This window comes from Ceratotherium simum, chromosome 15, assembly GCF_057802395.1.
Source record: "Ceratotherium simum simum isolate JZ-2026a chromosome 15, ASM5780239v1, whole genome shotgun sequence".
Taxonomy (NCBI): Eukaryota; Metazoa; Chordata; class Mammalia; order Perissodactyla; family Rhinocerotidae; genus Ceratotherium; species Ceratotherium simum.
Window position 1 is genome coordinate 58,730,685 of NC_141914.1, and position 20,383 is coordinate 58,751,067.

The 20,383-nt window shown below is 43.6% G+C and overlaps 1 protein-coding gene across 8 annotated transcripts in view; it reads left to right on the plus strand.

Annotated features, from left to right (window-relative positions):
• B3GALNT1 (beta-1,3-N-acetylgalactosaminyltransferase 1 (Globoside blood group)) overlaps positions 1–20,383 on the plus strand; it is a 71,547-nt gene that overhangs the window by 23,682 nt on the left and 27,482 nt on the right. The window contains exons 1-2 of one of the 8 annotated variants that reach the window (XM_087440092.1): positions 15,293–15,633; positions 17,224–17,305. The gene's annotated coding sequence lies outside the window, so the exon portion shown is untranslated. Of the gene's footprint in view, positions 1–15,292; positions 15,634–15,749; positions 15,870–16,137; positions 16,304–16,435; positions 16,556–17,223; positions 17,306–20,383 lie in introns of those variants that run through there. The other 7 variants (XM_087440096.1, XM_087440095.1, XM_087440090.1 and 4 more) reach the window with 7 other exon arrangements.

The window sequence follows — 20,383 nt, forward strand, 5'->3', positions numbered from 1 at the left end:
TTACTGTGCTTTTCTGGTAATGTCCCACCCCCAACATCCTCCTTTGTCTTTAGCTGAAGATAGTATTTAAGATGAGAACCTCCCCCATTTTGTCAAGTAGCCCAGTTTTTCCATGTATACAGTCTTTCCCATGTATACATGTTATAAAGTTTTGTTTGATTTTCTCCTGTTATTCTGTCTCATGTCAATTTAATTCATTCTCCAGCCAGAAAGGACCCAGAATGGGTAGAGGATAGTCTTCCTCCTCTTCAATAACATTGTGTAATTTCAGGTGTACATTATTATATTTCAGCTTCTGTATAGGCTGCATCAAGTTCATCACCAAAAGTCTATTTTCCATTCATCACCATACACACGTTTCCTTTTATCCCTTTCACCCTCCATCCAACCCCGTCCCCTCTGGTAACCACCAATCTATTCTCCTTATTCATGTTGGTTTATCTTCCTTATACAAGTAAAATCATACTGTATTTGTCTTCGTCTGTCTGACTTATTTTGCTCAGCATAAGATCCTCAGGGTACATCCATGTCATAGCAAATGGCACAATTTTATCTTATAAAGGCCTGCTCCTGTTTATTTTCCCACACAAGGGGTTCAGGGACTGAAATTTTAGTAAGTTCATAGAGTGGGGAAGCTGATAGAAAAAAATTAGGAATTCATAGTCTACAATAGCCAGCCAGGCCTAGGAATCCACAAAGCTGTCACTTAGCTGTGGGCCTAGGGGATTCTTGGACTAGCTTAATTCTTTTTGGAGACAGCTGGATTCCTTAAACACTTAGATTATGACCTAGGTAATGAACAGTGTCTAGAAATAATTATAATTTTTCCTTAGATACTTTATGTCCTTTTTCAGCTGTTGCAGCAAATAAATGCAATCCTTTATAGATGCCTCTTTGGTAACTGAGCATAGCAAGTTATCTACATACTGTAGAAGGGTTGATTTCCTAGGGAACTGGAGGATATTTAAATCTTGGTGGAGCACTTGGGAGAATTAAGAAGGGGCTCAGTGAACTCCTGAGCATGACTGTCCAGGTATACTGTTGATTGTTCCAAGTAAAGGCAAATAGACATTGGCTGTTGGGGTTGTTACTGAACCAAGTGGGCTCACCTCTTGGTGAATTAAATAAGACTCTACAGCAGTGGAAGTTGTCTACAAAGTAAAGTGTATTTGCAGCAAATTGGAGGCCATGGGGAATCATTTCCAAAGTCATGGCATCCCTGAACAAAGGGAAGGAGGAACTTTTATTTGGTTAGGGAATGAATATTCAAAAGGGAGAGGCAGGTACACTGCAGATTATGATAATGAGGCTTAATCTCCTCTTGAAGAGATCTTCGAATTAAAAATAGGGTAAGGTCATGGGCACAGCTCTTGTAGGGAGGCTTGGTTAGCTTCAAGGTGGCTACTGGTTGTTTCCTTAACAACAGTTAAATGCTTCCAAACCCACCCTTAAGTTCCTTGGGGCACTAGTCAGTGACAAATCCCCTCTCTAGTTTTATCCTGATCCTCATTCTTGAGGGCCACAGGTTGAAGGTCTGTCTTCTGTAACTGCTTCCTGCTGAGCATGGGTGTTGTCAAAGGGACCAGTAGTGGAACAGAATTTACAGCTAATCTTCAAATAGGTTTGCAAGTCACCAGAGGCATAGCCCCGAATTGTTTGTAAAAGTTAGGCCTATATTGTGGAAGCAAGCAATCAGGTATTTAATAAGAAGCATTTCTATGGAAACAAAAGAAAAACAAGGTTAATGGTTGGAACAGGTTATAAACCAGTTTCTGAGTTCAGTGGACGGCCAGTTAAGAAGATTTCTAGATGTCAGCATGGAAGCATCTCTTGTAGCTTTGCTTTGAGTGGCTTGCACAGCAACAGTCATACAATCACGGTGATCTCAAGTTTATATCAAGTTGTTCTGCTTCAGTTTACATGGCTTCTGGAAAAAGTGTAGATTCAGTTCTCAGTGATTCCAGGTGAAAATGATGGGAAAACTGAAAATGTTAGTTCTGAGATTTGTAGCCAGATATTTCAGGAGACTAGAAGAATTCAGGATCCGGTCCAGTTAACAGATATAAAACAAAAACCTCAAAGACAATTAACAAAACTAGGATCTAATATCCACAAATGTGTACTATAGTTTCCACTAAAATAATTTTTCTCTCTAAAATCACCTTCATTTATATCAAAGATAGCCAAATTAAGACTAACTAGTTTGTAAAATAAGTCTAGTTTTAATAAATTTGGCCCAATTATTTACATAAGTACAGCAAGAATAGCAATTGATCATACAGGCTCTTTTAAATCTGCTTTGCTGGAACTTTTTATAAGGACTCTCAAATTGAAATTCAAAGGCCTCTCAAGGCCAGGAAAGCCAAGCCCAGGATTTTGTCATCAGACTTCACCTGCAATACCTACAGATTTGGGTGAATTCCTCTCTTCTTGAGGTCCCCCAAAATATTGAGGTTCCTTGCACCTGTCAGCTAAGTGATATTCCTTACTCACCCAGGTAAGATGGCTCACAACTTCTGTAAACAAAGTATCAGGCCAACATTTCCAAGTGGCTTTACTCCAGAAAGTCAACTTTTATTTCTCAAAAGCCCTCTTGTAATATCTGAGTCTGTATGTTTCTCTTAAATATGACATTCCAGTCAGAGCCTTCATATTATAACCAACGTTTCCAATTGTGTCCTATTATAAGGAGAACAGATTCTTATTGAACTTATGCAAATAACTATATTTCCATGAAATAAGAATATTCACTTACTAACAGTTTCCAAATTCTGGAGGGATCAGGTAGAGAGAAAAAGACAAATGTTTCAATTCTACTCACAAAGGTATAACTTACCAAATTGCTATAAGATGACTTATAGCAATTTTTTCTCTTAGCTTGAAAGAGAACAGAAAATAAGTTTCCTTAAATCTGACAAAAAAAATTTTTTTAAATCAGCAATATTTCAAATGAAGTTATAAAAATTATAATCATCCTCATCAGTTCATTCAGTCCTGTGTAATCGATTCTTGATCTTAATCTTCTTCTAGCAGTTTTATGGGGCCATTAGTTTCTCCATTAGAGTTTTATAATTTCTTACCTAGTTCAGTTTCATAGTCTGAAAGATTATCAGAAACCTGTATTCTAGAGTAAGTGCCAAAGTCCTCTCCATGAATTTCTCTGAAGATGAAATATATTTTGCAAAAGCATCAAACAATAAACATTAAACAACAAGATCCCAAAATGGCAATTGACAAAGAAATTTGGTTAATTTTGTGCCATACAATACTTCAAAATAATAACCAGAACTGAACTGATAACTGGGACAGATCAGAATTTCAGTAATGTTATACAATTTCAAAACACCTATGTCAATAACATTCACCCACATAATACCACCTAAGATAAGAAGGTTTATCACTTATTTGACAATGCTTTCCATGTAATTTAACATACAGAATAAGACTAATAAGTTTAGTATCTTCCTCCTTATAGGAAGAGATCAAATTTCTTTGAGAAGTCCCAGGGCCCTTTGAAAATTCTCAAAGAAAAACGTCAAAAGAAAGAATTTATTTAAGATTTGAATTTTGGGGAGCTTGTCAAAAATATCAAAATTTTTTTTTTAATGATTTTATTTATTTATTTATTTTCCCCCAAAGCCCCAGTAGATAGTTGTATGTCATAGCTGCACATCCTTCTAGTTGCTGTATGTGGGATGCGGCCTCAGCATGGCCAGAGAAGTGGTGCATCAGTGTGCGCCCAGGATCCGAACCCTGGCCACCAGCAGCGGAGCGCAAGCACTTAACCTCTAAGCCATGGGGCCGGCCCAAAAATATCAAAATGTTTTAAAACACTTGGTCAGACAAAATGATGGAATTGCTGATCTTGTCACTGTTGAAATAATGGTTAGTTATCCATTCAAACAAAGTGACAACAGAAACAGTCAAGGGCAAACAGAGAGTTAAAACAGTCCAAAAAGCTTTAATGGAGAGACCTCAGTCTCCCTGAACATAGGAAATTATGTTAACAAAACATAGTTTCTCTGTCTTTTAGGTAGACTAACTTAAAGGGAAAGAAAAACCTTTCATAACCTCTTTATGTAGTTCAAGAAAATTATCCTTTTAAGAGAATGAAGGCACCAGCTTAACTTTTGAGTTAAAACTCATTTGCTTGATTGGATTTAGTTTAATCTTAGCCAACTTGACCAGGCATAAAACTCCTGAGGGTTTTACCTTCAAAAACTTAGTGTCAGTGGCCGGCCCCATGGCTTATCAGTTAAGTGCACACGCTCCTCTGCTGGCGGCCCGGGTTCGGATCCTGGGCGCGCACCGAGGCACCACTTCTCCGGCCATGCTGAGGCCGCGTCCCACATACAGCAACTAGAAGGCTGTGCAACTACGACATACAACTATCTACTGGGGCTTTGGGGGAAAAAAATAAATATATAAAAAAAAAAATTTAAAAAAAACTTAGTGTCGGGCTGGCCCGGTGGCGCAAGCGGTTAAGTGCGTGCAGTCCACTGCGGCATCCCGGGGTTCACTGGTTCGGAACCCCGGTCACGCACTGATGCACTGCTTGTCAAGCCATGCTGTGGCGGCATCCCGTATAAAGTGGAGGAAGATGGACACGGATGTTAGCCCAGGGCCAGTCTTCCTTGGCAAAAAAAAAAAAAAAGAGGAGGCTTGGTAGATGTTAGCACAGGGCTGATCTTCCTCACAAAAAAAAAAAATTACTGTCACTTTTTACATTCAGAATTTGTCCTGTGCCTTCCTTTCTTCCCTTCTAGTACTTTAGAACAAATTTATCTTTCTTAAAAAAACCAAAGCAAAATATTTTCATTCTTTATACTTTCTTTACTGAAAACATATCTTACTTTCCTTGAATACAAACATATTTTCCTTAATTTTTAGTAGCTTTAATCACATATTAGAATTTTAACCCTTATAAACTTTAATTTTAAGTAAAAACTAAGTAAGCAATTATAAACTTTCTTTCTCATTAGCCTCCCATGGCCTGATAAACCTACAAATACTTTTAACAATTTCTGGAAATGTGTTGCTTTATAGTACAACTTTAATAAAACACAAGATATGTTTACCAATATACCCAAAATACCTTTTAGTTTTTCGGTATAAGCAAAAAGTAGATAAACATATTTAGTAATTAATATCTAATATCTTATCTTATTTGAAAATGATCTAAATACACAAATAATTTTTATCCTTAACCTAGAAAAACTTCAAAGTTTCAAGTTACCAAAAAGATTTTGGAAGTTATTTTAAGTACATGTGTCACAAACTATAATTATTGCAAAAAGTTTATCTATAAATTCTAAATAACTTACAAGTAAATCAAATTTCATGAGACCTTGGACAGAATTAACTATCATTTTAAGCTATTTTTGCTGACAAATTTGTAACAGGGACAACATGAGCTTATCTCACTAGTAAACCCAGGCTGTATGTCTTCATCATATCCAATGTTGATAACTCTGAGGACATGTCCATTTTAATCAAACCAACAAACTTAAACAAGCTTTCATTCACCAAAGATTATTTTATATCACATTAACTGGAAAGACATTTGGGTTAATTGCTATTACATTTAGAATTTATGTAGGTACTTACTTTAAGCCAATTTCAATAGAGCTCTTAATTTTGGACATACCATCCAGAGGTAGAAAAATATTTCACATTTACGACATACATATAGACACACATACACAGAGATTCCACAGCTATTGTTTTAAAATTACTGTCAGAAATCAGGCAAAAGCCTCCCTAGTTATGAATCCAAATTTTTGTTCTAAGCCTTTTTACTTATTTTTGGAGAAGACACTCAAGATGCTAGATTTTTGGTGAGGGTGCTCTAATGGCCATTCTTTTTCTTTTTTTTTTTTCTTTCTCCCCCCTTTTTTTTTTCCCCCAGTCTTGGGAATTAGTGATGGGCTAGATAACACTTCCCAGAGAGGCAATAATCCTTTCTGAGATAAAGGAACTGGGTGGAATCTGAACTGCCTCTAGGGCTGCTTTTACCAGAAAAGCACAGTAAACAAGAGTAAGGTTATTATGCAGATTTAAGGCCTCCCACATTGATAAGTTTCTAGAGATGACATCATCCCCCCCTTCCCGGTACAGAGAGGGAGATACCTTTACAAATAGAGATTTCCCTTACAAACGTAAATGTTTGGTAAACAGCACTTTGGTTAGAATGGGCTTAGCAAGGACCCTCCCAGTGTATTGACACCCAGAGTTATCTAATGTTATGGCTTGTCCTGGGGACAAGTCTTTTATCTTAAATTCTTTCAGGCAGTGAGTGGTGGGGGAGGTCAAGCCTTCCCTCAGTCTCCTGTTCCCAAAACAATCAATGTAAAGAAACATATTTTGAGGTGGCCAACCTTGATCCCCCACACATACATATAAACACACATGAACGCACAGGTAGACACAGAGACATTAAATTTTTGTTATGAATCAGGCGCAATACAAAACTCACCAATTTCTGAGAAACATTTGCATTTCAAAGAATTGCTCTTGGGTTCTAGAGAAGATGGGAGCAGAAAACCCACATCATAAAGACACAGAGAAAGCAGTCAAGTTTTCTTTAAGATGGAGTTTCTGGGGCATAATCCATCCAATTGAAAGTGTTTCCCATCAGTCAAAATGTACCCAAGGGGTAGGTCTCCAGGGATGCCTGGGACGATCCCCATGAGCGGAAAGCCAGTGTCCAACTGACGATGGGCCAGAGAAGGGTGCTGAGCCCCACTGCGGGCATCAATATAGCTATAAGATTTAGTCAAGTCCCACTCAGCCCAGGGAAACCAGTCCCTGAACCAGCACAAGGCAAGCCAGGGAGGCCAGAGGCAATAGCCTAGAGTGGGCTGGGGGCCGGGACTCCCATTGTCAGGGTTGAGAGTTAAGTCCCTGGCAAAAGGTTTTCAAGTTTTCAATTTTACAGAAGGTCCAGGTTCTGCTCAGGTCCAGCCTGAACTTAACCTCAATTTGCTGACAAAAGAGGACATGATGAATGAGAGGAAAAAGGGGAAAAGATGATCAGGGCTTGACCTTGTGGCCTCTTCCCAAGGATTATCAAGATAAGAGTCCCATAGACAACAGTTCCTGAGCTGAGGTAACACGACCTCGAAGGATAGTTTACAGAGTACAGGTCTCTCGTCCCCATAACTGACCAGATTGTCAGTCAAATGACTGACCTAGGAGCCAACCTGGAATCACTCCAGGTGCCCACAAACCAGAGGAGAGCTCCCAGAGGTGGAGCACGGACTCTCTGAAACCAGAACCCAGAGGAGAGCTTTCATAGAGACCACAAGAGGAGGCTGAGACTACAAATTTGGTGAAGTTCTTAAGATTGTCATTGCAAGAGCTTTCTGACTGTGGATTCCAGTGTCTTTTCTTATGGTCTGTTTCCAATCTCCAGGGAGCAACCTGTAATGGTTAGTGGTGACACAGATGCCAGGAGATTGTGCCCAGAGGAAATTTAGCACCCTAATAGCCTGAAACTAGACCCAGGCCATGTAACTAAATCCTTAAAGGGAAAATAAAATGGGTGGACACTGGGTAAAACCACTGATAAGGAGGGCAAGGAAAAAAGAAAGACCTAGGAGTCTAGAAAAGCCAGACTGTGGAAAATGTCGAGTGTCCTCGACAAAAACACTAATGTCATGTGTTCTCAACCAAAACACACAAACAAACAACAACAACAACAAACAAAGGCTCAGCAACTCTAGAAGGGTTTAACGCCATCCAAGGGGACCCGTCCTCTGATCACATGCACAACACAAAGACAGACTCAGTGACCTCAGGGGGCCTCAAACCCCCACCTCGTCACTCCAGATGAGATTCAATCTCCAGAGGGGATTTGACCCCTAGACAGACAGACTCAGTGCACTCCAGACAAGATTCAATCTCCAGATGGGGTTTGACCCCTGACTAGTCACCAGGGTTTGCTCCCATTTCACCAGAACCGAGCATCGGTCCTTCTGGAGTGGCCGGGTCATGCAATCCTTCCAGACAGAGGAGATTCTCACTCCCCTGAGCCAGGCTACCTCTGTGTGGGGACTCAAACCCCAAAGCCAGGCCCCAACAGACAGGCTTTGTGAGACAACTTAAGAAAATAACTCATAGCCATGCTGTGGAGTTGGTGCCACTCACCTCCATGGAGAGATCCTCCAAGCAAAGCACTCAGTGCAGCCGCTGGGTCTCCTGATAGGGCAGCGACATCAAGCCGGCGGCACAGGCACCATGAAGAGGCTCACCTCTTGGTGAGTTAAATAAGACTCTACAGCAGTGGAAGTTGTCTTACAAAGTAAAGTATATTTGCAGCAAATAGGAGGCCATGGGGAATCATTTCCAAAGTCATGGCATCCCTGAACAAAGGGAAGGAGGAACTTTTATTTGGTTAGGGAATGAATATTCAAAAGGGAGAGGCAGGTACACTGCAGATTATGGTAATGAGGCTTAATCTCCTCTTGAAGAGATCTTCGAATTAAAAATAGGGTAAGGTCATGGGCACAGCTCTTGTAGGGAGGCTTGGTTAGCTTCAGGATGGCTACTGGTTGTCTCCTTAATGTAACAACAGTTAAATGCTTCCAAACCCACCCTTGAGTTCCTCGGGGCACTACTTGGTGACAGGGTCTACAGAGATCCTGAAGAAGGCTGAACATAGGTCCAAAAGAGTAAACCATTTGAGTCTGGTGGAACTTGTGACAAAAGGATGTTTGGGTTTGGAACAACTTGGAAACAGGAAACAACTATATTGTTAATAGCTCTCCAGTCCTGGACAAATCTCCATCCCTGCCCATTAGGTTTCTGGACAGGTATGATCAGCTGTTAAAGGGGCTGGTACACGGAATGATCAGCCCCTGGGCGAGTAGGTCTTCTACTATTGGTGTGAGGCCTTGTATGGCCTCGGGCTTTAATGGTTATTGAGGTAATTTAGGAAGAGGTTTGGTTATGTCTATCTGAATTTTAATAGGTTCTGCACTTTTTATTCTCCCAATGTCAGTTTTAGAGGTGCCCACAGATATTTCGGTATCTCAATTAAATTAGAGATCTTTTGCTGGAATTCTTTGTCTTCTACGTCAAGGGCAGGTTGTAAGGAACATAAAAAGATCAGCTTCAGGTTAGTCAGGAAATTCTAAGGTGAGGTCTCCATTGGAGGCAAAATATATTAGCCCTTTTAATTTAGAAAGGAGATCTCTACCTCATAGATTGACTGGAGCTGTATTGCACAGCAAAAAGGGATGTTTTTCAGTGAAAGGTCCCAGAGTCATTTGTACTAGTTGAGACAGAAACTTTGAATTTTATTCGATTCCCCGACTACAGAAATTTCTTTTTTACTCTGAGGGATTTGTTGGCCTATGAGAGTGGGATTTAAAGTAGAGAGTGCCAGAATTTGGTAAGGTTTCCCATTCATTTTAATTTTAGTTTTCCCTTGGCTGTTTAAGGGAATTACTGGTAGCAGTTTACCAGAGAATCCTTCAGAGTCCTATCAACTCTGGGAGGGGCCCATGTGGACACCCTCCTTTGAGGGTTGATATGGGGGCATTTGAGTTGATGTTGAAGAATTTGCATAAAACCTTTGTGGACAATCTTTTTTCCAGTGTCCCAGTTGATTACAAATGAGACACTGATCCCTGGGCCAGCATTTTGATGATGGATCCCTAGGAAGGTCCAATGGGGGAGGCCCGTGTGTTATTTTAGGTTTCTGGCCTTGGAACTGTTGCAACTGTAAGGCTAATAGCTTGGCAGACTTTTGTTTATATTCTTGTCCCAAGGTCCTCTCAAAGTGCTCAGCTTTGGTCACAAGTTCAGTCAGACTGGTGGCTTCCCATCCTATTTTCTGCCTTTTAATCAAACGACTAATCTCAGGAGATAATCCATTTACAAATAGGGCAGCTAGAGCAGGTTGGGTGACATCATTTATTGTACAGAACCCAGAACTTCCAGACAGGCTTCAAAGTGTGCCAAAGATTCATCTTTCTTTTGTTCGCACATTTGAATAATGGACCAATCAGTGCAGACAGAGAAGACTCTAGAAATGGCTTTTAGTTCAGTTGCCATTTTGTGAGCTTTTTCTGGTCCATAAGGGGACCATGTTGAATACTGAGGATCTCAAATATCACCTTTGGGGTTACAGCATTCTGCTTCCTGCATCCACATTTGGGCTTCACCAGGTCCTACCAGCATGTACACAAGCTGATGAAGATCTGGCAGCCTGGGGCTGTAGGCCCCAAAAAGGACTTTAAATTCTTCATAAAACTTTTGGGGATCCTCCCTGCATTTAGGAAATTCTTTAACTATGGCCCTTAGTTTGATCTTACGCTAAGGAGTGAAAGATACCTGAGGAGGATCAATCTAGGCTTGGGTGATCTTATTTTTAAAGTTAACTGTAGGGGCCAGCACCATGGCCTAGTGGTTAAGTTTGGCACACACCACTTTGGCAACCTGGGTTTGGTTCCTGGGCATGGACCTATACTATTCATCAGCAGCCACGCTATGGTGGTGACCCACATACAAAATAGAGCAAGATTGGCACAGATGTTATCTCAGGGTGAATCTTCCTCAGCAAAAAAATAAAAATAAAAATAAATAAAAGGTAACTGTTTAGTAGTCTTTTCAGAGTGGAAAGGCAATTCAGATAGAGGATTAGCAGAACATGCGTACTCAGGTAAAGGAGGATAGGGGCAGTGGGAGTCATGTCAGTCTTACTGCCTTTTGTATTAGGTACCTCTTGTGTCTTTAATTTTTCATTAGCCTTTTGCAACAAATCTTTCAATGAAGCTGTTTGGCATTTTGAAGCCTTCTAGAAGCTTCTGCATACCAATTAAAATAGGTAACCCATTCTGTTTGTTAACTTGGGAACTCTTGTTTTCACATGCACTTCTTAAATGAATAATCCTGTCTAACTGGAACATTCCCCATAATGAAATCACAATTCTGATTGTCTTCAGTAATATTTTGCCATTTTTGTAAGCATCTACAGCTTCTGGGACCACAGTTCTTAGACATAAAATAAGCAGGTGTGCCAGAAGGTGGCACACTCAACTCTTTGGAACTTAAGGGTCCCATTTCTTTCACTAAGCCTTTGGTCTCTCAGAGTCAAATTCATACCTAAGAGGGATGTGCCGTTGGGTTGAAGATTGTGTGGTGTTTTATGGCATACCTCATTGCACAGAAATTTTCTTGAGGTTGGCAGGTAACATAGTGTCAATCTAACCCATTCCATGACGAACTTATCCTAAGACAGGTGTATTAGAGTGAGGTGGTGAGCACCCTAACAGCTTGTAAGTGCTTGACCCATGCCCACCAATTTTGCGGCTTCAGCTTCCAAGGTTCCCATTAGCAAGAGGCTTTACCTCATGTGCACGTTAACAGGAACCAAGAGTAGCCTGGCCAAGAGAAGGCCTTGTGCACACCACCAGCAATTATCAACATGGAACTGGGCACAGGGGAAAGGACTGAACCAGTATATCGCAACAAATGAGGACTGCAGACTGGAATTCCAATTAATTGAGGAACTGCAGACTGAACCACCAGCAGTTCCCACCATGGAATCTGGGGACTGATTGAGGGCTAGGGATTCCAATCAAATAGGGAAGTGCAGACTAAACCAAGGGCTAGGGGCTTGAGTTCCAGGTAGAACCATCTGCTAGCTCGAGCTGACCTGGCCTGGACTGAAAAGCCAATTAGATTGCAAGCTCTGTGCAAAGAGAGTTGAGCTCAGAACTGAGAGGAACTTACTCATGGCACTTGGAAATAGCAAGAAATAACAGAGAACTCAAAGGATTTGTGAGTATCAATGCCTGTATTTCTCGTTGTCCCCAAAGCCATCAGAAGTTTCCTTTGGATACCACCACTGCCACGAAAAACTGTTAAAAAACAAAATTCAACTGAGTAAATTTTAAAGATCTTATTGGCTTTATTCAATGATTCATGATTTGGGGAGCCTCCCATCTAGCAGATAGAAAGGAGCTCTGAGGAGATATACAAAATGAAAGACTTTTATGGACGGGGGGAGTGGAACAAGGAAGTTGTACTAGCAAAAAAGTGGATTAGTTGTAGTTAGGTCACTTCCCTTTCATGGACGGCAGGGGTCTATCAGGCAGATGACCTCTCTTGTGCTGACCAGGTAATTTCTGATTGACTGGTTTAGATTCCATTTCCTGGAGAGCAGAAACTTTAATTAAGTATTAAGCCTCAGTCTGGTGACATGGTGCTTAGCATAAGTGACTCTCTTTGGGGGCTGGCCCGGTGGCACAAGTGGTTAAGTGCACGTGCTCTGCTGCGGCAGCCCGGGGTTCACAAGTTCAGATCCCAGGCGCACACCGATACTGCTTGTCAAGCCATGCTGTGGCGGTGTCTCACATAAAGTAGAGGAAGATGGGCACAGATGTTAGCTCAGGGCCAATCTTCTTCAGAGAAAAAAAAAAAAAGGAGGAGGATTGGTATCGGATGTTAGCTCAGGGCTGATCTTCCTCACACACACACACACACACACACACAAGTGACTCTCTTTGGGGCCTGTTGTCTTGTTTTTAACAACATGTATTGAAGGTATATCACAGCAAGGCCAAGTGGTAGGGTGTGGTCTCTTCCTCAGGGAGCTGATAATCTCCCAGTAGAGACATCTGTAAACAAGTACTGAGGGAAGCGAGTGCTCACAGAATTAGAAATAGACTGGGGCAGTATGGGCAAAGCAGAGAGAACAACAGTTGCCATCAGAGATCATAAATTCAAAGTTTTATGACTCAAGTTGATGTTACCTGAATAAGGGTCTGAGAGCCCATCTAATGTCAAGGTCAGCATCAGCCCTCAGTCTCCCTTGGTGGTACACACCACAGAAATCTGCCACTTAGTTCTGGTAGCTATGGCCACAATAGCTACCAATAGCTACCAGCTCCTCCCATCCAGAGGGAGTCTGTTTGCCCATCACTTGAATCTGGGTTGGCCTCGTGGTTTCCTCTGATCCGTAGAATGTGGCTTCCATGACCTTGTTTGACTCCCCAGGCTATACCTTAACAAGTCGGACGGCTTCTGCCTCTACTCTCTCGGATGCTGCCTACAGACTGGCAATGTAGCCTGTGGAGGATGAGACGCCACATCCTCCTCCTACCAGAGACTCCTCCTGGAGACTCCAGGAGGAGAATTGTGGCCCTCAGTGGACAGCATCACCAACTGCCAGACATGTGAGTGAGGCCACCTTGGACCTTCAGCTCAGCTGACTCTCCAGTTCAGGAGTTGGCAAATTACAGACTGTGGACCAAATCTGGTCCTTGGCTTGTTTTTATGTAGGGCCCTTGAGCTAAGAACAGCTTTTGCTTTTTAAAGGTTTGTAAAAGATAAAATAAATACAGTAGTCCCCCCTTATCCATGAGGGATACATTCCAAGTCCCCTAGTGAATGCCTGAAACCACAAATAGTACCGAACCCTGTATATACTGTTTTTTCCTATACATACACACCTATGATAAAGTTTAATTGATAAATGAGGCACAGTAAGAGATTAACAACAATAACCAATAATAGAACAATTATAACACATACTCTAATAAAAGTTATGTGAATGTTGTGTGTGTTTCTCTCTCTCAAAATATCTTATTGTCCCATACTCATCCTTCTTCTTCCTGCCACAATGTGAGATGATAAAAGATCAACGTGATGAAGGGAATGAAGTGGGCATTGTAACACAGCCTTAGGCTATTACTGACCTTCCGCGACGACATGTCAGTAGGCGGATCACCTGCTTCCAGAACGCAGTTGACCACAGGTAACTGCAACCATAGAAAGCGACACCACGGATAAGGGGGGACTATTGTAAATAACGCAGAGGAATATGCAACAGAGACAAAGCCTAAAATATGCGTTATCTGGCTCCTTACAGTCCTTACAGTTAACATGTTATCAGTGTTTTCTGTAGTCGACCCCTGCTACAGCCGAATGTAACTGTGCGAGGAAACCCAGACAAAACCGCAGAGGAACCACCCAACCAATCGTCAGAATTGTGAGAAACATTAAATGGATATTTTTAATATATGGGATGGGATTAAAAATATATTTTTAATATATGGGATCTACAGCAACAGATAACTGAATCACAAGCTAATAAGTGCTAACAAAGAACAAGAAGACTGCCTGGAAGGACATAACCTCTTAAAGGTTTTGGACCTTTTCTTCTACTCATTTTATTGAGGAGAATTTCTTATCCCCCATCTGCCGTCATGGCTGTTTTGCATTCTAGGGAGGTTTTGGCAGCTATGAGCCACACATACCCACCACTTATTCACGGGACATTCAAAACATTTTAAAAGTAGGTATTGGAATATAACTAAAATAAAAATACAGAATTTCTAAGATGTAAGATCAACATCCTAAAGCATCCTTCCAAATACAGAGGTCTAGTTTTCCCTATATTAATCTATTTGCAATGGAGCCTGCCTCATTTTGTTACCAGAATGAGGCAGTTATTTACCCTTTACAATTAGTGCTCACTACAATGGGGATTTCTGGAAGGGGGATCGATTAAAAGTGATTATTTCATACTTCTTTTAGGAAGATGACAAGTTTCTTTAAGATTGTCAGAGAAATTTACAAAAATAACCTGTTAACTTTCTCATCATGAAATAAGCTAGATTTAGTTCCGCTTAAGCAGCTTAAATGGTTTTGTCTGCTCAGGGAATTCCCAAGTCCAGTCTCCATTTTGTATTTAATTTTAACAAACAAATAAATGCAATGCATGAATCTTCATTGGACTATCTTTCTACAAAACCAACATATAAGACTTTTTTGATAATTGGAGAAATTTGCTTATGGGCTAAGTATTAGGTGATATTATCAAATTATTAAGTATCTTAGATGTGATTACGTTTCTCACGTGGTTGCATAGAAGAATGTCGTTGTCTTTATTCTTAAGACAAGCAGGCTGAAGTATTTAGGAGACAGAGAAAGAAGAGTGATGGCAAAGTGTTAACAGTTCTTCAATCTTGGAGGAAGGTACGTGGCTGTTCACTGAACTATTCTTTCAACTTTTCACGCGTGATACTGGAGCCAAGCCAGTCCCACAGCCAAGCGGCCAGAATGGGCAACTGTTTTCAGATGGCACTCTTCCAGGGGTGCCGAGTGAGGAGAGGGAATATTTCTGGATTAATTCAACCATCTCCACCCAAAGACAGGTAACGATCAGAATCCACACAGCAACAACCAGCTCCCTCGCCTAAAAGCGTCTCCACTCCTCCCACGGAGCACTAGTTGGTCACGACTCAGGGAGGGGCAGACCCTCTTTGAATTCTGCAGACCAAAGGAGGCTTTCGAGAAGCATTTCCCGAGAGCACGGAACTCCCTGGGACTCCTGTTCATACACCAGACCACTATAACCGACGTATCCCCATCCTGCATTCTCCATCGATTTCTAGAAGGAGAACGTGCATTTCTTCTGAGAGAGCAAAGAACCTCCCAAGACTTCTTAGCGCTATGCGGATTTTTAATAAGTAAATCCCTCCAGGGCTGCCTCTTGGAAACACTGCAAGCAGGCAAAGAGGAGCGAGTCTGAAACAAAAATCCTTGCCACAGGTCTGCCACTAGGTCGCCTATCCCTGCCAGCCTCAAGTGTAAAATGCATACCTACGACGACTTGGTAGGGTATGTGGTAGGGGTTTGGCGGGCTGGGTGACGGCGAGTGCGTCTGGCGGCGAGCCGTGTGGACCCGCGCGTGCGTGCGTGCGAGCGAGCGAGGGGCTCGGGGCCCGGCGCGTGGTCTGCGCGCGCCCGGCCACCCGTGCGGCTGAGGGGAGGCTGCGTGTGCGCGCGGCCGCCCCGAGCGTCGGCCGCCCGCTCGCCCGCCCGCGTCGGAGCCGGGTGCGCGCCGCGCGCAGGAGGTGAGCGTGGGGCGGGGGCGCTGGGCCGGGTGGCCCGGCGGGTTCGGAGACCCCGGGGCTGGGTGGCGGGCGTGGTCCTGGGCCCGCTTCTCCCGGGACGCGTTCTGCTCCGGGTCGCCGAGACCCGGGTGGCGCCGCGCGCTCCTTCGGCCTCTCGCAGAGCGCGGCCCGGGTTGCTCCGCCAGGAGCCGCGCCCTGGCGCTCGGGCCTCCGTGACGAGCAAGCTGTCCGGGCCCGGTGAAGGCCGGAGAAGGGGCCCAGCGGGCCCGGGGCTGCGCGGAGCAGCTGGGGGCGCGCGGCGGGCGCAGGCCGCGGCCGCAGGGAGCGCGCTGCGGGCCCGCTCTGCTCCGGATGCAGCCCCGCCTCCCCGTCCGCCGGGCCGCCCTGGCGACGGCCTCCTGGAGCCGCCCCGGGCGTGTGGACCGCGGCGGCCGGTGAGAGGACCGGGGCGGTCTGGGTGTTAGCGGGTCCCCAAGAGGCCCCGCGCGAACGCCGTGGCCAGGCGCAGGGAAGGAACCGGGAGTCGGGTTGTGGGAGGGTTCTTCTGGGGAGGGCTTGGGAGGAATACGGCCCTGAGGAGGAGAATGGGCGAACTGGGCCGAGAAGGAGGAAACCCCGAGGGGTTACGTGATTTATAAGACGCGATCTTAACGAGCCGATGAGGCGTTTTCAAAGAAGTCTTTGAGGTGCGACGGGGCCTCCCTGTTCCGAGCAGTGAGCGGCCACGCCGGCAGCAGACACGGTTGCATTCCGTGCTCCTTCTCCCGCGCCCGCTGGGCTCGGAGGGAGCTTGGCAGGCAGAGATGGGTTCTGCCCTCGGGGTTTTTTGCACACAGTACCAGCGTTTAGGGGGACCGCTTTGTCAGGCAGAGCTACTACCAAGGCACAAGTTACCAAACCATGTCTTTTGGTAAAAGATTTGAGTTTGTAGTCTTCACCTGGGAAGGAGTTTGTGTTGTAGCTTCCCCTGCGGCTTAGACGGAGGGGGGGTGCTGATTTGGGGCCTTCGCAACGTGTTGACGCCCGATCAACGGCGCACATGGACCTTGGGTGGGTCTAGAGAAGGGAACTATTTAATGTTAAGAGATGAGAGTCTATGATATTTTTTTTCCTAGACTAGAGGGTAATTCCAGCCCTGAAAATAGTCTGTTATCAAAACAGTGGCCAAATGTAATTCCAGATTAGATACATGAGGTGATTTGAGAGCAAGGAGGAAGAAGAGAGGATCAAGGTTTTAACAAAAATGAAGAGTGTTGATGTATAATAATTTGCACCCATAGCAGCTTGCTAGGTGTAAAACTGATTTTAGATGTGCAATGTTATGACTTAAGATTTTTTTTTCTGTTCTGTTCAGTAGTTCACAGCAAAACTTTTAATTAAAGCATGAAATACAGAAAACTTCAGCTGGTGCCTTAGTCTCATCTGAAATTCTACAGGTAAGTTTATCTTGTTTTAATTTAGAAATTATCCTAATTGGTTAAAATTGACCATAGTATGTAGTCTCCTTTACAAGATTTTAAGGATCATTTACACAGCTACAAATTTTGTTGTATATTTCTTTCCACACAGGATTTGAGGAGGTGCAAGAGTTACGCTCTACTAAACCATTTTGGATAAAATATATGTATTTAAAAATTGAGTTATTAAAGTACTGTGGTACCTCAGGAAAACTTACTGTATAAACTTAATTTGGTGATCATATTCAACTTCAAGACTGAACTCTCTTTATGCCAAAGAAAATACTCCCGTGGAAACTTCTGTTTTCTTTTTTTTTTTTTGGGGGGGGGGAGGAAGATCAGCCCTGAGCTAACATCCATGCTAATCCTCCTCTTTTTGCTGAGGAAGACCAGCTCTGAGCTAACATCTATTGCCAATCGTCCTCCTTTTTTTCCCCCAAAGCCCCAGTTGATAGTTGTATGTCATAGTTGCACATCTTTCTAGTTGCTGTATGTGGGACGCGGCCTCAGCATGGCCGGAGAAGCGGTGCGTCAGTGCGCGCCCAGGGTTCTGAACCCGGGCTGCCAGTAGCAGAGCGCGTGCACTTAACCGCTAAGCCACAGGGCCGGCCCTCTCTTTTCTTTCCCCTTCAGAATTTGCCTTCTCTCTCTGCCTAGTCTCCTGCTGTATTCTGGATGAAATGCCTTTATCCCTTTCACAAATATACAATGTCCAAGCCAAACATGCTTTTCTGTTGCCGCTCTAACAGCTGTCATTGCTCCTCCCTGCTCACTGTATGGTAGATACTCACACTGTACAGCTTCATGAGTGAGGTGAAATGTGTAGGGTTAAACAGCATGCTTTTAAATAACCTTGCACAACAGATGTATTCAAAAGTTCCAGTTCATTTAAAGCAGGCTCTTTGGTAAATATCTCTTTGGGACTATGAACAGTGGTTCTGTTTTAATAAAAAGTTGCGTATTATAAATATTGATTTGCTTTTGGCACATTGTGAATTAGAGGAGAGGGTAAGGTGAAGGTAGGGGCCAGAAGCATAGCAGTTTGTAGCGGGTGTACCTGACGAGGGGGAGATGAAGGCACAGAACATCTGTAGGGGGACCCTGAGAGGCTGCAGAATAGAAGATTGGGCTAGGGGGATAACTTGTGCCCCTTGAAGCTCTGAGAAATTTAGGAATGAAAACCAGAGAGCTAGAGTAGATTATCTGAGTTTCCCATTCTGTGTGTGCATGACCCTGAATACAGGTAGTTAACCAGGAAGCCAAGGCCTTTTGTGATCCCCTTTTAGCATCCACAGCCCAGGTGAATATTATCAGCCCTGCTTCCCCTCCAGGAACCATTTCATGTTGGGAACCTGTCACCAGCACTAGGACCGCCTTTTCAGTAGCATGGCCATTTGGGGTCATGAGGAAACAGAGAAGAGAGGTCTTAGGAGATTTTATTGATGTTCTGAGGGATGCCATTTCATGGGGCTAGAATGCTTCCAGACCAGCAGCCTGTTTTGTCAAGTTTCTTTGGAGCACAGCCACACCTATGTGTTCAATATTGTCTGTGGCTCCATTTTCACTACAAAGGCAAAATTAAGTAGCTGGGATAGAGACCATATGGCCCACAAAGAAGATATTTGCTATTTGGCCTTTTATTTAAAAAAAAAGTTTGCCTACACCTGGGCTAGAATGTAGAATTCTGCTAAACTCCCCAGCTCTGCTTGGACAGGCTCTTTCAAGTTAGAATAAAGAAGCACTGCTCCTGTTAGAACATGTCACAAGCCTGTGGCCATCTACCCCCTGCGTGGCAGCGATGACTCAAACCAAGTCTCGTATCTGGGACTATATTTGACTACTATTTTGATAACAAACTTTCCATGGGTGGAATTACCCACTTTCTAAGAGAAAAACTTACAATCAACTCTTATTTCTTAATATTCAATAGTTCCTTTCTCTAAACGGGTACAAGTTCTATAATTTACACTTTTTTTGAACATCCACGCATTCTGAGAAGGCAACTCAGCTCCCTGCCAGGGAGGCTGACCGCTAATTTGGAGACATTTGAGCCGAGGTCTCCCTCCAGCCTCTCCAGGTGGGCTTTACTCATGACCCTTCCTCCTGCTCGGCATGGAATGTCAGCAGCTGGAGGGAAGGGCTTGTCTGTCTGCCTCCCTGTTGCAGCTGCAGCCTCTGACACAGGTCTCGCATGTTGAATGAATGAAGCACACTCAAATAACTGAGGGAAGGGTAATCAGTCACGTAGCTTGACCGATGAGAATAAGGACAATCTGTAGCGTTCCTAATCTAGGGTAACGACAGGAAGAAATATTAACCAGAGCAGCTTCCTGTGTCGTCTTCCTCCAGTGGGTAAAGCTGTAACAAAACAGACAGGAAGCCCAGCTCTTGAGTCAGCCTTGCTGCTGTTCTGCCTGACACACAGATCACACAGATCTTTGCTCTGCTCCGGTTTCTCTAGCTTCTTCAGACCCGGCCATTCTGCAGCCTCTCCCCACAGGCTGCTCTGTCACCGGGCTCTCAGGCTGCCCAGCCCTGAGCACAGAGGTGCATCCACTTTTGCTCTACTCTTTGCTCCCTGCCCAGGAATCTCAAGAGGCTGTGGGGTGGGTGTGAGGTTGGGCTCTTCTGTGGGCTCTGTGCCCTGGAGAAGGAGCGCAGCGTTTGGGGTTGGGCCTGAGTTTGGGTTCCAGGTCTGCCTGTACTTGGGCTGCACAGGTCTCTGAAAACTGGGATGCTAACACTCATTTTACAGTGTTGTGAATGTGCTTTGTAAATGGCTATAGAAGTGATACAGACTTAAGCCCAAAAGCCCACTTTCCCTTAAGAAAAACTCTGCTTAAAATCCTAACGTGTACTGCAAATTATTAGGAATGGGGGTCTTTTGTTGGATATACGTGCAGATAGGGCAGAAGCCACAAGAAAATTGCAGCAGAATTTTCCTTGTCAGGTCCTGCTACTTTTGGTTGCTCCTCATTTTTCTTAGCCGGAAGGCCCTACACACCACAACCCCAGAAATCTATAAAATATTCACATATATTGTTAGTCGTATAAGAA